We start from the raw sequence: 14,412 nt of genomic DNA, 5'->3' as shown, positions 1-14,412 counted from the left end.
TCATCTATCACCCATCAACTATCACCCATCATCGATCACCCATCATCCATCACCCATCATCCATCAACTGTCACCCATCACCCGTCACCGATCAACCGTCACTCAAACACACCCATCACCCATCACTCACACACAACCATCACCCGTTACCCACCCCCGTCACCGATCTACTATCACTCACACACCACCATCACCAATCAACCACCACCCGTCACCCATCAACCATCATCCATCAACTGTCACCCAAACACACCCATCATCCATCACCTGTCACCCAACACCCACAAACTGCCTGTTTGTCAGAGAGAGAGACAGAGAGAGACAGAGAAAGCACCAGAAAAGAGAGAGAGGGAGGGAGGACAGAGGGAGAGGGGTGGGGGGGGGGGGGGGGGGGGGGGGGGGGGGGGGAGAGAGGGAGGGAGGACAGAGGGTCAGGGTGACAAGAGAGAGGGAGAGAGAGGCAGAGAGTGATAGAGAAAGAGAGACAGAGAGAGATAGACACAGAAAGAAAGAAAGAGAGATAGAAACCAACAGACGGAGAGAGACAGAGAGATGGACCGAGTTAACGTTCCGAGTCCATGATGACTCTTCTGCAGAATGTTTCTTGACTGTCTCAGGTTCTGATGAAGGACCACGCTGAAGTTGCAACATTAACTCTGTTTCTTTCACTCCCGCTGAGAGGGGAGTCAACGTCCTGGTGTGTATTATCACTGAACGATTAATTCAGATCACCCCCCGCCCCACCTCTCTGGGGAACATTCTGGGGACTGGGTTTGAATCCCACTGTGGCCAGTTTGGGGAAAGGTCCATCTGGAATGGAGATGAAGATGAAAACATTGCTGATAGCTGATTCTCCGGGACCTGTATTAGGAAAGGAAACTGCTTTTCCATCTGGGTCAGGGCCTGCATGTGACTCCAGACCGTTTGTGTTGTATCTGACACATAACTGCCCTTTGGGCACCTGGAGAGGGGCAATTAAATACTGATACAGCTGTCCACCCCCTCATCCCATGAATGAGTGAAAGCTAAGATGCAGTCAGACCTATTCAGCTTCTCTAATGTTTAGTTCAGTATCTGGAGTGTTTTACACACACACACACACACACACACACAGAGACAGTCACATACACACACAGAGTCACAATCACAAACAGTCACAATCACACACTCACATATACACACACAGTCACAGACACACATAATCACAGTCACACACTTACACACAGACATACTCACCTCTCCCTCCCCAAACACAGACACACTCACACAAACACAGATACTCACCTCCTCCCACACACAGACACACACACAGACAGACACTCACATACACACACACACGCACCCACAGACATACACACACACACACATAGACACAAACACACACACATAGTCACAGTCACACACACACACACACACACACAAGCTCACCTCTCTCGACCCCACACAGACACTCTCTCACACACACAGACAGGCACACAGATACACAGACACACAAATACTCATCTCCCCCCACTACACACAGACACTCACACACAGACACACACATACAGACACACATAGTCACAGACAGACATACATACATATAGACTCACCTCTCCTCTCCCCACACACACACACAGACACACAGCCCCCCCCCCCACATACACAGACACCTTCCCCCCCACACACAGGCACTCTCGCACACAGATAGACAGACACACACATAGATATACACACACACACACACACACACACACACACATACACACACAGGCTCACAGATAGACAGACACACACACACGCACAGAGTCACAGACACACACACACACACACACACAGTCATATAGAGTCATAGAGACGTACAGCACGGAAACAGACCCTTTGGTCCAACCCGTCCATGCCGACCAGATATTCCAACCTAATCTAGTCCCACCTGCCAGCACCTGGCCCATATCCCTCCAATACATATCCAATTTACATCCCAAGTTTGGGGGACTCTGGTACGGAGGGACTGTCTCATGAGCAAAGGTTGGGACTCAACCCACTGGAATTTAGAAGGAGAGGGGTGACCTATCATTGAGGGGCTTGACAGGTTCAATGCAGAGAGGGTGTTTCCCCCTCATAGGAGAGTCCGGGACCAGAGAGGGCACAAACTCAGAATAAAGGGGTGCCAATTTCAGACTGAGATGAGGAGAAATTTCTGCTGTAGGAGGCTTGGGAGTCTTTGGAATTCAGAGATCTGTGTGTGGGGCAGAGTCATTGTGTATATTGAAGGCTGAGACAAAGAGATTCCCGATCAGTCGCGGAATCGAGGGGAAAGGGCGAAAAAGTGAGGAGTGTCTGACCAGCCATTGAATGGCGGAGCAATCTGGAAGGGGCCAAATGGCCTACCCTGTTCCTATTTCTTCCAGCCCTCTGGAATACTCCAACGCAGTGGATTGTGAGGAACGTCACAGCATGACCAGCCACTTCAGAGTCGAAGTGAGTGGGTTGATTGGGCCATTGCTGTGAGATCTGGAGTCCCGTGTAGGCCAGACCAGTTAAATAAAGCAAATTACCCCTTCCTTAAGGACAGTCATGAGCCCAGAGGGTTCCTGAAAATGACAGTCAAGAACTTGTGCCTTTGTTAGGAGCTGCCTCACTTTTAGCGCCTCCTGGAGGCAGATTCATACCATCATTGTAACAACTGAAGCATGTGAACAGAGAATCGAGAGGTCACATTCCCCATCTGATCAGGTACCACTTAAAGCATGACATGCTGACGACAATGTGTTTCTGCGTGCAACCAAAGGTGTCATCCCTAGACATTATGGAGCAATTTAGCACGGCCAATCCACCCTAACCTGCACATCCCTAGGAACTATGGGACAATTTAGCACGGCCAATCCACCCTAACCTGCACATCCCTGGGCACTATGGGACAATTTAGCACGGCCAATCCACCCTAACCTGCACATCCCTGGGCACTATGGGACAATTTAGCACAGCCAATCCACCCTAACCTGCACACCCCTGGACACTATGGGACAATTTAGCACGGACAATCCACTCTAACCTGCACATCCATGGACACTATGGGATAATTTAGCACGGCCAATCCACCCTAACCTGCACATCCCTGGGCACTATGGGACAATTTAGCACGGCCAATCCACCCTAACCTGCACATCCCTGGGCACTATGGGACAATTTAGCATGGCCAATCTACCCCAACCTGCACATCCATGGACACTATGGGATAATTTAGCACGGCCAATCCACCCTAACCTGCACATCCATGGGCGCTATGGGACAATTTAAAATGGAGACTGAGCATCCTCCAAGTTCAAATGAGCAATGATTGACTAAAGGCCTTGACTCAGAAACAAAGCAGGAGCAAATGTTTGTTGTCTAGTTCTGTCTTGAGGGTTGTAATTACTGTAAATAATATATCACGCTCTGTTTGTCACTCTAATTTATCTGTGAAAGGTTATCTGTACGTGTTGGCCATGTCCTGAGCATATTGTCAGGAATGAAAGACGAGAAAGGAGGGTGAAGTTTATCACAGTCAGTGTCTCTCTCTCTCTCTGCCTCTTTCTCTCGTTCACTGAATATCTTTCTCCGTTTTTCTCTCTCTCTCTCTCTCTCTTTCTACAAGTCTCCAGTCCCTCTCCCTTCTCTCTGTCACTGCTTGTGTTGTGTCATTGCTGCATAATGTGTAACAATATATCGTATTTGTTTGAAATATCTTTAATTGATCTAGATGAAATTGTGGTTTGTCTCATTAGTACATTTGCGGATAACACCAGAATGTAAGAGGCATCTGGATGGGTATATGAATAGGATGGGCTTCGGTGGATGTGGCTCAAGTGCTGGCAAATGGGATTAGATTAGGTCAGGATATCTGGTGGGCACGGACGGGTTGGGCCAAAGGGTCTGATTCTGTGCTGTACATCTCTATGACTCTATGGTCAGTATGGAGGGGTTGGGCCGAAAGGTCTGTTTCCGTGCTCTACATCTCTATGACTCTGGTCAGTATGGACGAGTTGGGCCGAATGGTCTGTTTCCGTGCTGTACATCTTTATGACTCTGGTCAGTATGGACGAGTTGGGCCGAAGGGTCTGTTTCCGTGCTGTACATTGCTATGACTCTATGGTCAGTAGAGAGGGGTTGGGCCGAAGGGTCTGTATCCGTGCTGTACATCACTATGACTCTATGGTCAGTATGGAGGGGTTGGGCCGAAGGGTCTGTTTACGTGCTGTACATCTTTATGCTTCTATGGTCAGTATGGAGGAGTTGGGCTGAAGGGTCTGTTTCCGTGCTGTACATCTTTATGACTTTCTAATTGGCAGAGCTGCCGATAACGATTAGGATTGTTGAAAGGATGTAGATAGTTTGCAGATCGGGGCACAGAAATGGCAGATGGAGTTTAATCCAGACAAATGCAAGGGGATGCAATATGGAAGATCAAATGCAGTTGCAATTTATACAATAAATGGCAAAACCGTTGGGAACGTTGACAAACACAGGGATGTGGGTGGACAGGTCCCTGAAAGTGGCCACACAAATAGTCAGGAAGATATCCAGCAAGCTTGCCTTCGTCGTGCAGGCCAGCGAATATAAAAGTTGGCAAGTTACGTTACAGGTTACAAAATACATTCGGAATATTGCGTGCAGTTCTGATCACCACGTGACCAGGGGGAGGCTTTGGAGAGGGTGCGGAGGAGGTTTACCAGGGTGTTGGCCTGGTCTGGAGGGTTTTTGGTTACGGGGTGAGGTTGGATAAACTCGGATTGCATTCGCTGGAAAGACGGAGGCTGGGGGAGGGAGGGGAGTGACCTGATAGAGGTCAGCAAACTTAAGAGAGAGGGTGGATAGGCAGAGGCTTCGCCCTCCTCCCAGGGTAGAAAGGTCAACCACAACAGGGTGAGGTGAGGGAGGGGAGGTTGAGGGGAGCAGGGCAGGGAAAATCGTTCACACAGAGGGTGCCGGAACGTGGGAGGTGGTGGGAACAGGCACATCAGCAATGTTTAAGGCGCATCTTGACAGACATGTGGAACAGGAGGCGAACAGAAACTGGGCACGGGCATTTGAAGTGGTTGGCACTGGAAAAACACAGCAGGTCAGGCAGCATCTGAGGAGCAGGAGAGTCAACGTTTTAGGAATCATCCTGCCTCATTCCTGATGAAGGGCTCATGCTCGAAGTGTTGAGTCTCCTGCTCCTCGGATGCTGCCTGACCTGCTGTGCTTTTTCAGCACCGCACTCTTGACTCTGATCTCCAGCATCTGCAGCCCTCGCTGTCTCCTAGGAACAGTAATTGGACGGGCGTAAATAAGGACTAGGACGCAGCACAGGCTTGGTGAGCCGAATGGCCTGCTCATGTCAGTACTGTATTAAATTAAATGGTATAGTGACTCGGGTCTGCACCTCTTCAATACAGAGCTATAAGCCATTCCATTGTAAACTAGGCAGCAATTATTGGGGTTTTACAAGGTCAGCTCCTAATCAGGACCTGTTCCCATCAAAATGATGCAGTCTTATGATGAAAACAAGTTATACATTTTACGGTATTTATATTTTGCAATATCATTTCTGGAATTTGCATTTTGAGGTCGACGCAGATCATTGTTAGTTAATTCTGCTAAAGGATTTTGTTTTTTCTGAAAATGGTCAGAAAGTCCTTTTGGAACAGTGACTTGAATCCAGTGTGCGTCAGAGAGCAGGCAACTACAAAACCCTTAGGTTTTGATGGAGGCATGTTTATGCTGTTGGGTTTATAACAGGTAGGGTAAATGTTTAAGGTTATTAGATTTGCTTTCAATTCAGAAGAATTGAGGAATGGCAAAGTATTGTAACTCAAATCAGACTGAAAACAATAACTCTGTTTCTTTCTCTCTCTCGCTCTCTCTCTCTCTCATCTCTCTTTGTCTCTCTCTCTCTCTGTCTGTCACTCTCTCTTTCTGTCTCTCTCTCCCTCTCTGTCTGTCTCTGTCTCACTGTCTGTCTCTCTCTCTCTCCCTCTGTCTGCCTCTCTCTCTCTCCCTCTGTCTGCATGTCTCTCTCTTTCTCTTCCTGTCTGTCTCTGTCTGTCTCTCTCGGTCTGTCTGTCTGTCTCTCTCCCTCTCTCTCTGTCTCTCCCTCTTTCTGAATCTCTCTCTCTCTTTCTCCACAGGTACTGCCAGACCTGCTGAGTCTCTCCAGAATGCTTTGCATATTTTACACAAGAGCCTGATCTGCCAATCAATAAGATTAGATTACTTACAGTGTGGAAACAGGCCCTTCAGCCCAAGTCCACACCAACCCGCCGAAGCGCAACGCGCCCATACCCCTACATTTACCCCTTATCTAACACTATGGGCAATTTAGCATGGCCAATCCACCCTAACCTGCACATCCCTGTGACACTATGGGACAATTTAGCACTGCCAATCCACCCTAACCTGCGCATCTTTGGACTGTGGGACGAAACTGGAGCACCCAGAGGAAACCCATGCAGACACGGGGAGAATGTGCAAACTCCACACAGTCAGGCGTCTGAGGTGGGAATTGAACCTGGATCTCTGGCACTGTGAGGCAGCAGTGCTAACCATTGTGCCACCCACAGATCAGGTTGACCTTTCTGTGGACTCAACTCCACTTAACCCACCCTCTCACGGTTAATTCCTTCATTGTTAAAAAAAATCTACCGTAGCTTTAAAAACGTTCACTGATGTAGCATCAACGACTTCACTGAACAGAAAATTTACAACTCACTTTTGAGGCCACGCCCTCGCTGTCCTAGTTTTATCCCCCAGCAGAAACATCCTCTCTAGGTCTGTCTTCTCTATACCCTTCATAATTTTATAGTTTTGCCTCAAACATGGATCTGATTCAGCGTAGCCATCCCTCAGCAGAGAACAGGCCGGATTAGCCAATTCAAGGTTCCAATGTGGAACACATCAGGCAGAGCTTTGTACATTGCCAACGCAAGTTACTACAATCGTCTCCATTGAGGTCAGTCCAAATCTATATATGCTTCCAGTTCCCAGTCAGTGTCTGCAAGTCCAGATTAGAGTGGTGCTGGAAAAGCACAGCAGGTCAGGCAGCAACCGAGGAGCAGGAAAATCGATGTCTCAGGCAAAAGCCCTTCATCAGGAATCAGGCTCTCGCCCGAAACATCGATTTTCGTGCTCCTCAGATGCTGCCTGACCTGCTGTGTTTTTCCAGCACCACTCTAATCTAGATTCTGACCTCCAGCATCTGCAATACCCACTTTCGCCAAGTCCCTCAAGTTACAGGACAGCTTCCTCGGGCACTGGTAGTCCTTTTTTATTTATTTATTCACTCGTGGGATGCTGGCACTCCTGGCTGACTCCAGCATTTATTGTCCCATCCCTAATTGCCCCTTGAGAAAGTAGCTTCTACCACTACAGTCCATTGAGAGTCGGTGCTCCCTCAACAAAACTGTCAAGGGGAGGGCATTCCAGGATTCTGACCCAGCGATGCTGAAGGAATGGCCGATATATTCCCAAGTCAGGGTGGGGAGTGGCTCGGAAGGGGAACTTGCAGGGGGAGGTGGAGTTCCATGTATCCAGACGAAAGTGAGGGCTGCAGATGCTGGAGATCAGAGTTGAGAGTGTGGTCCTGAAAAAGTACAGCAGGTCAGGCAGCATCCGAGGAGCAGGAGAGTCGACGTTTCGGGCAAAAGATTCCTGATGAAGAGCTTTTGCCCAAAACATCGATTTTCCTGTTCCCATCTATCTGCTGCCCCTTGTCCTTCTAGATGGAAGTGGCCGTGGGTTTGGAAGGTGCTGCCTGAGGAACCTCGGGGAGTCGCTGCAGTGCGTCTTGTAGGTGGTACACACTGCTGCTACTTGGGAGGGGGGGGGGCGGTGTTTGGGGATGTGTGCCAATCAAATAGGAGCTTTGTCCCAGATGATGTCAAGCTTCTCGAGTGTTGTTGGAGCTGCCCCCCCCATCCAGGGGCAACTGTGGAGTATTCCCTCACCCTCCTGACTTGTCGATTGTGGGACAGGCTTTGGGGGAGAGTCAGGAGGGGAGTTACTTGCTGCTGGATTCCCAGCCTCTGACCTGCTCCTGTAGCTGCTGTGTTTATGTGGAGAGTCCCAGTTGAATTTCTGGTCAATGGTAACCCCCAGGGTGTTGATTGTGGGTAAGTAATGGTAAGTTTTGTGAAGGATGGTGGTTAGATTGTCCCTTACTGGAGATGGTCACAGCCTAGCATTTGTGTGGCATGAATGTTGCTTGCCACATGCTATCGTCCAAGCCTTTTTACATTTGGACACGGGCTGCTTCAGTATCCGAGGAGCGGCGAATGGAGCTGAACAATGTGCAATTATTGGCGAACATCCCCCATTTCTGACCCTGTGATGGAGGGGAATGTCATTGATGGAGCAGCTGAAGATGGTTGGGCCTGGGACGCTATCCTGAGGAACTCCTGCAGAGATGTCCTAGAGCTGCGATTACTGACCCTCCAACAACCACTACCATTGTCCTATCTGCCAGGTATGACTCCATCCAGCAGAGAGTTTGGCCCCTGATACCCATTGGTTCCTGTTTTAGTCAAATCTATGTCGCGGGGATAAGTTTTCAGTCACTGCTTGGCAAGGAAATGTTTCTTCAAATGGTGCTGAGAACTTTATCCCTCATCTACACCACCCCCATTGCTGCCCCGCTCCCCCCCGGCCCCACCAAACACCAAGGATGTCTCACTGTTGGGATCACTCAGCCCCTGGCAAATTGGGACTCGATTGGATTGGGATATCTGGGTCAGCATGAACGAGTTGGACCGAAGGGTCTGCCTCCTACTGTACATCCCTACGACTCTCTGATGCAAAGGCATTGGATGCTCGTGTGTTGCAGTCCCTCTTTAAACACCGGAGAGACTACAGCATAAGTCAATCTCATGGAAAAGTCGACAACCTATTTTTGACCAATAAGTCTGGAATTCTCCACATTTCTTGGGTACATGCCAACTCTAGTTCGTCAGAGGTAACAGATCAAGAATTTGCGAGTCAAGGTGTGATCCTTCACATTCATGTGATGACGAGGACGCTTCTCAGGCCGTTACGTGTGTTGAATGTAGAATTTGGCACAAGTGTTTAAGACACTCCAGGTCAGAGTCCAGTGATAACTTCGCTCGGTGACAATTTAGCATGGCCAATCCACCCTAACCTGCACATTCCTGGGCACGGCCAATCCTCATTCCTGATGAAGGGCTTATGCCCGAAACGTCGAACTTCCTGTTCCTTGGATGCTGCCTGACCTGCTGCGCTTTTCCAGCAACATATTTTCAGCTCTGATCTCCAGCATCTGCAGACCTCACTTTCTCCACGGCCAATCCACCCTAACCTGCACATCCCTGGGCACGGCCAATCCACCCTAACCTGCACATCCCTGGGCACGGCCAATCCATCCTAACCTGTACATCCCTGGACATGGCCAATCCACCCTAACCTGTACATCCCTGGGCACTATCGGACAATTTAACATGGACGATCCACCCTAACCTGCACATCTTTGGACTGTGGGAGGAAACTGGAGCACTCGGAGGAAACCCCACGCAGATGAGAGTGTGCAAACTTCATTCGGACAGTTGCCCGAGGGTAGGATCGAACCCGGGTCCCTGGCACCCTGAGGCAGCAGTGCTAACCACTGAGCCGCCCCTCTTAATTGTGGACTTAGGTGAGACAAGACGTGGTTTAAAAGCAGTGATTTGCAAGGAGTGCTGAAAGGTGGGGGCTCATTGTGAGCATTCTTTACACAGCTGTCCGTTGGTGTACAAATGGAGGAAGAGGTTTGGAGGGATAGCTGAGCTGATAGAATTGGTTACAGCCTCAAAATATAGAGCAGCTAAAGGCCACTCGGCCCTTCGAGTCTGCTTCCACTTCCAACATGATCGTGGTTCATCAGGATGGTCCCCAGTACAGAGGGACTGTCTCATGAGCAGAGGTTAAACGGGTTGGGTCTCTCCCCACTGGGGTGTCGGAGGATGAGGGGTGATCTCATTGAGGGTCAATGCTGAGAGGGTGTTTCCCCCTCATGGAGAGAGTCTGGAAATAGTGAGGGCATGGTTTCAGAATAAAGGGGGGGGGGGTGGTGCAATTTACGGCTGAGATGAGGAGGAATTTTTTCCCTCGGAGGTTTGGAATTCCTTGACACAGACGGGTGGGTGGGGCATGGGCAGAGCCCTTGTGTAGATTTCAGGCTGAAACAGATAGATCTCTGATGGGTGGGGGGAGAAACAAGGGTGAGGGGCAGGAAGATGGACGCGAGGAATGTCGGAGTGGCAGGGCGGACCCGATCCCAGCTCCTATTTCTGACGCTCTGGTGGCTGATCCTCCAGCTTCCCTGTAGCAACCCGGGGATCAGGAACAGGAGTAGGCCATTTGGCCCTCTTACCCTGTTCCGACATCGGATAGGACCACGGCGCCATCCTCCATCTCACCTGCTCCTGTGAACAGCAGGACCGACGAGTGAAGAGGGACTGGTTCAGCTCGGACTCTATTCACTGGGGTTGAGGGAGGGTAAAAACCTGTGTAATTCCGCCTTCAATTGACTCACTGACCCAGCATCTAAGTGCTGGCAAATGCAACCGGATTAAGTTAGCATGGACGACTTGGGCCGAAGGGTCTGTTTCCATGCTGTGCATCTCTATGGTGGGGCAACACGGTGGCTGAGAGGTTAGCACCGCTGCCTACCAGCACCAGGGACCCAGGTTCAACCTCACCCTCAGGTGACTGTGTGGAGTTTGCACGTTCTCCCCCTGTGTTGTGTGGGGTTTCCTCCGGGTGCTCCAGTTTCCTCCCACAGTCCAAAGATGTGCAGGTTGGGGTGGAGTGGCTGTGCTAAATTGTCCCATATTGCCCAGGGATGTACAGGTTAGGGTGGATTGGCCGTGCTAAATTGTCCCATAGTGCCCAGGGATGTGCAGGCTAGGGTGGATTGGCCATGCTAAATTGTCCCATAGTGCCCAGGGATGTGCAGGTTTGGGTGGATTGGCCATGCTAAATTGCCCCATAGTGCCCAGGGATGTGCAGGTTGGGGTGGAGTGGCTGTGCTAAATTGTCCCATAGTGTTAGGTGAAGGGGTAAATGTAGGGGAATGTATCTGGGTGGGTTGATCTTCGGAGGGTCAGTGTGGACTTGTTGGGCTGAAGGGCCTGTTTCCATAATGTAAGTAATAATCAAAAACTCTCTCTATATAAGGTGTTCTTGATAAAACTCAGATGGAACAAGAGTGCCCTCTCCTGGTGCAGCCTTGGTACAGCAGATAAAAAGGCTGTCTCACCCACACAACATGGTGACATGGAAAGGCATGGTGCACTGCACTTCGAGGGACTCTCTCCAGAGTTCCATCAATGCATCTGCATGACCTTCGCATCTGACTGCTGGAGTTTTGTGTACCGTCTCGGTCCCCTCACTCAAGGAGGGATGGAGTGAGGCAATTCAGAGAAGGGTCACTCGATTCGATCTCAGAGACGAAGGGAGCTGGTCTCATGAAGAGAGATGGAGCAGCTCAGGCCTATACTCTGTGGAGTTGGGCAGATCGAGAGGAGATCTAATGGAGCTCTGTACGACGCAGAAGGAGGGGTGGGATTGACAAATTGGATGTTTTCTCATGGGGGGAGGCTCTAGAACGAGAGGCTATCATTTCAGGATAAGGGGGTGTCAGATTTAACCCAGTGATGGGAGGAATGGCTTCTCTCTAATTGGAGATCACATCTGTGGAATTCACTCCCCCCCCCAGAGCATGCAGGGCAGGGCGGATACACTGAATAAATCTCAGGAGGAGACTTTTAATCAATGACAAGTGAAAAGGAGCGAGGTCGGGAGGGCAGGGGGTTGAGGCCGAGATTAGGTCAGATGGGTTAGCAGGCTGGAGGGGCTGAATGGCCTCCTTCTGTTGCCAGCTCTGGCCGAACCCTGTTGAAGGGTGAGGGTGCCATGGTAGCACCCCCACCCCTTCCGTGACGTACACTGTGTATGCTGCCTGTTCTCACTCTGTGCCCTTCACTCTTCCCTCACAATGCCTTCCAAGGCCGTGTTCCACCCAGAATGGCTTTGGCGTTCCCCCATCGGCCATGAGTCAAGGCTGCACGCTCTCCCTCCCAGAGCCTGATCGACAACTCATTCATGTCCCCCCGCTCACCTCTTCCTGCAAAGCCCCTCAACATCTTCCTCACAAGTGTCACTCAGGAATTTCTCCTGAGCATCTGTGAGGCGCAGCTGTCGTTAGTGTGTTTATTGCACCACCGCACCCCCCACCACCCCATCCCTTATTGAGAAGGTGGGGGGGTGAGCGGCCATCTTGAACCGCTGCAGTCCGTGTGCTGTGGGTTAGACCCACAATGTCCTGAGGGAGGGAGTTCCAGGATTCTGATCCAAGCAACGGCCGATATATTTCAGGATGGGGAGTGGTAGGAACACACACACTAACACACAGACATGCACATATAAACACACACACAAACACACACACTAACACACAGACATGCACATATAAACACACACACACACACACACAGACATGCACAGTTACACACACACACACACACAGACATGCACAGTTATACACACACAAACACACAGACATGCACATTCACACACACACAGACATGCACATTCACACACACACAAACACACAGACATGCACATTCACACACATACTAACACACATACATGCACATACACATTCACACACACACACAGACCTGCACATTCACATTCACAAACACACATAGACATGCACATTCACACACACACACACACAGACATGCACATTCACACACACACTAACACACAGACATGCACATTCACACACACACACTAATATACCGACAAGCACATACACACACACACACAGACATGCACATACACACACACACAGACATGCACATTCACACACACACACAGACATGCACATTCACACTCACAAACACACACAGACATGCACATTCACAAACACACACAGACATGCACATTCACACACACACAGACATGCACATTCAGACACACAGACATGCACATTCACACACACAGACATGCACATTCACACACACAGACATGCACATTCACACACAGAGACAGACATGCAGTTACACACAAACACACACACAGACATGCACATTCACACACACACAGACATGCACATTCACACACACAGACATGCACATTCACACAGACATGCACATTCACACACAGAGACAGACATGCAGTTACACACAAACACACACACACAGACATGCAGTTACACACAAACATGCGCACACACAGACATGCACATTCACATTCACACACACACAGACATGCACATTCACACACACATGCAGTTACACACAAACACGCACACACAGACATGCACATTCACACACAGACATGCACATTCACACACACACAGACATGCACAGTTACACACAAACACACAAGCATGCACGCACACACAGACATGCACATTCACATACACACAGACATGCACACTCACACACACAGACATGCACAGTTATACACAAACGCACACAGACATGCACAGTTACACACAAACACGCACACACACACAGTTACACACAAACACACACGCACACAGACATGCACATTCACACACACACAGACATGCACATTCACACACACATAGACATGCATATTCACACACACACACAGACATGCACATTCACACACACACAGACATGCAGAGTTACACACAAACACGCACACACACAGACATGCACAGTTACACACAAACACACACAAGCATGCACGCACACACAGACATGCACATTCACACACACACAGACATGCACATTCACACACACATAGACATGCATATTCACACACACACACAGACATGCACATTCACACACACACAGACATGCAGAGTTACACACAAACACGCACACACACAGACATGCACAGTTACACACAAACACACACAAGCATGCACGCACACACAGACATGCACATTCACACACACACACATGCAGTTACACACAAACAGGCACACACACAGACATGCACATTCACACACACAGACATGCACATTCACACACACACAGACATGCAGTTACACACAAACACACACACACAGACATGCACATTCACACACAAACACGTACACACTGACATGCATATTCACACACACACACAGACATGCACAGTTACACACAAACACGCACAGACATGCACAGTTACACACAAACACACACACAGAGACATGCACAGTTACACACAAACACGCACGCACACACACAGACATGCACATTCACACACACACACAAACACAGACATGCACATACACACACACACTAACACACAGACATGCACATTCACACACACACACTAATACACAAACATGCACATACACACACACACAGACATGCACATTCACAAACACACATAGACATGCACATTCACACACACACACAGACATGCAGTTACACCTAAACACGCACAGACATG

The 14,412-nt window shown here is 49.5% G+C and overlaps 1 protein-coding gene across 1 annotated transcript in view; it reads right to left on the bottom strand.

The window, feature by feature from the left end:
* The window catches only part of LOC132836189 (neurexin-2-like), a 1,025,492-nt gene that overhangs the window by 566,889 nt on the left and 444,191 nt on the right, over nt 1-14,412 (bottom strand). The gene's annotated exons all lie outside the window — the stretch shown is intronic.

The sequence above is a fragment of the Hemiscyllium ocellatum genome, chromosome 46, assembly GCF_020745735.1.
Source record: "Hemiscyllium ocellatum isolate sHemOce1 chromosome 46, sHemOce1.pat.X.cur, whole genome shotgun sequence".
Lineage (NCBI taxonomy): Eukaryota > Metazoa > Chordata > Chondrichthyes > Orectolobiformes > Hemiscylliidae > Hemiscyllium > Hemiscyllium ocellatum.
This window is presented reverse-complemented; position numbering and strand designations above follow the sequence as displayed.